General features: G+C 25.1%; 1 long non-coding RNA gene across 3 annotated transcripts in view; it reads right to left on the minus strand.

Moving 5' to 3' along the window:
• Positions 1 to 2550, minus strand: part of LOC107885280 — a 9572-nt gene that overhangs the window by 5059 nt on the left and 1963 nt on the right. For 2 of the 3 annotated variants that reach the window (XR_003839875.1, XR_003839873.1), the window contains one exon: positions 2325 to 2396. This is a non-coding gene — a long non-coding RNA (uncharacterized LOC107885280). Of the gene's footprint in view, positions 1 to 2324; positions 2501 to 2550 lie in introns of all 3 variants that reach the window. The other variant, XR_003839874.1, reaches the window with a different exon arrangement.

The following is a 2550-nucleotide window of genomic DNA, read 5'->3' on the forward strand; positions in this document are numbered from 1 at the left end:
GTGAAATGTGGCCATACAAATGCTTTGCCTCAGACAGTTTATGTTTCTTATCATTTGATTTTATTGTAAATGCTAAGAATGCATTTATAATATGTTTTATATACTTTAAAATGTAATCTTGGTTAAAAAAAATTACTTACTGGTACAGTAAATCTAAGTTTATTCTACTTTTGCAATACTTCTGCCAATTTCCATGATAATTTTCCAACAGATTTGCAGTATTTTCAGTTTGAACAATACTCAATAGTAGAAGTACCCGTTCCTCTAGTAAAAACTTTATCGAATTATAAAGTTTCTGACTGTGTGAATCAACGAAAATATCGAAACATTTGTTCAATTTCGTCTCTCGATATATTGTCCATTGTTGTGATTTTCTTTACAGTTCCTTGTACAAATGTCCAACATTCCTCAAAATTAATGTTTGTTATTTTATGTGCCATACTTGTTAAATTGTTTTTAAACAATTAGTGAAAAAAAATAAAATAAAATAAAACAATTTGTAAGTTGGGTATATTTTTAAGGAATATAATTTGATTGGACCATATATGAAATTAAAAATTTCACTTATTTCAGACTTTGGTAATCAAACAATAAAAATCCCAATAAAAACTTTTTAAGTATTTGTAGGTACCTACTATTTAGAATGTTAAGAACCTACTGATAAGTAGTAAATAATCATATATCATTAATCAATTTAACTTGGATGCTATATTTGAGATAAACTGTATTACTTAATTCTTCCCTTTCCTTATTTTATATCTAAAAAGTATCAATTTTTAATAAATACATAGTAACTAATATTTTTATTAAACTATTTTAATGAAAAAAATGTATAATAATTTCAGTTATGGAAATCAAAAATTTGAAACAGCCAATTTTACAAATTAAATATTTAATACTTGGAAATAAGACACTTAGGCAATCGTTTTGGTTAATATGGCTAATAATATGATAATAAATACTATATTGACTATTGGTGTTTAATTTTAAAAATAAAATACAAGTTACTCTATTGTAATCATGACATGAACATTAATTAATACGTTTTATTACCTCATAAATAACACAAGTACATTGAATTTTGTGTTATTTGCTATCAAGAATGAACTGAATATTGTTTATCAATATTAGACTAATAATATTAATTAATGAGTAAATTAATACAATTTATATGAACTTAATTCTCAATAATTAATTTACAATAAAAAAATGTAATTCAATAGATGAAAATTACAAACAACTTTATAGAAGTTGATTTACAAATCTGTATTTACTTATTTTCAGTGTAGACAAAAACAAATTTATTGTAATTAAAGTTCTATGGAGTGGTCTATAGTAATTATATTATATAAAAAGTAGGACAGAGGAATTGTAGAATTTGTACATAGGTCTGTATTTTCATTTCAATTTTAAAGCAAGCGATGGAGATTTTAAGATTGTAACATATACCCAGGGCTTTGCACCGGAATCATTTTTTCGGGTTTCGGGTTTCGGGTGTTGAAAGATATTTCGGGTTATTGAATTCGGGTGTTACGGGTTAATACACTTTTCTGGTTACGGTTAAATGAAAATTTATTCGGGTTAATTATGGTTAATTCGGGTGTTTAAATAAAAACCCATGTTGTATATCAATTAACATGAGATTTTCAATGCAAATTTGATATAGTTATCTGATTTTATATTTAAAGTAAACATAATGAAAAAGATTAAAAATACAAATTAAATATTAATACTTATTAGTTATTAGTTTATTACTTATTAATTAGTACTTACTCAGTCCTTTTTCAACAGAAGAATGTTCTAGCTTATTACATATTATTTTAATTTTTAACCAAATATATTTTCGTTATATTTATTTTTGATTAAGAATGTTTTACAACACAATTATACTGTTGTCTATTATTGAATATTGTGAAATAAAATAAAACAATCATCTAGCATCAAGGTCTTTTTTAATTTTTAATTAATTATTGTTAGTTACAAAAAAAAAATTAAGTTATCCATTACAAACTTACACTACTATCTTCTTATCCTCTTAGTCGCGTTAGTTGCAAAAAATAATTACAAACTGATATGTCACTTAATTTTCAATAATTTGTATTTCCGGTAAACCCCAATGGAAATTCGGGTTTCTGGTTACGTTCGGGTGCAAAGCCCTGCATATACCTAATTATTTTTTATTATTATACTTTGACAAAAAAGGCTAAGCATTTTCGATACAAATATATGTCCAGGCACACAATTAGATATACATGAACAGGTAGGTATGTTAATTAATACTATTTAATAGCTTTAAAATAATAACCTATCAATAATATTCTTACTTTTGAGTTACATAATTCACTCCAATATTGTATGGCTTCATCTGAGCTGGTAGAATTTTCTTCAAGTCAACACTGAAAAATTGTCAATACATTGGCTTGACTTCTTAGTTCTTTTTATATACTACATCATATATTTCAGTTTTGATAACCATTATATGAATGGTCCACTGTATGAACTAAAAGCGATAAACAATTAAGAGGACGTCAGCGTAGTATTTGTTATCTC

The sequence above is a fragment of the Acyrthosiphon pisum genome, chromosome X (assembly GCF_005508785.2).
Source record: "Acyrthosiphon pisum isolate AL4f chromosome X, pea_aphid_22Mar2018_4r6ur, whole genome shotgun sequence".
NCBI lineage: Eukaryota > Metazoa > Arthropoda > Insecta > Hemiptera > Aphididae > Acyrthosiphon > Acyrthosiphon pisum.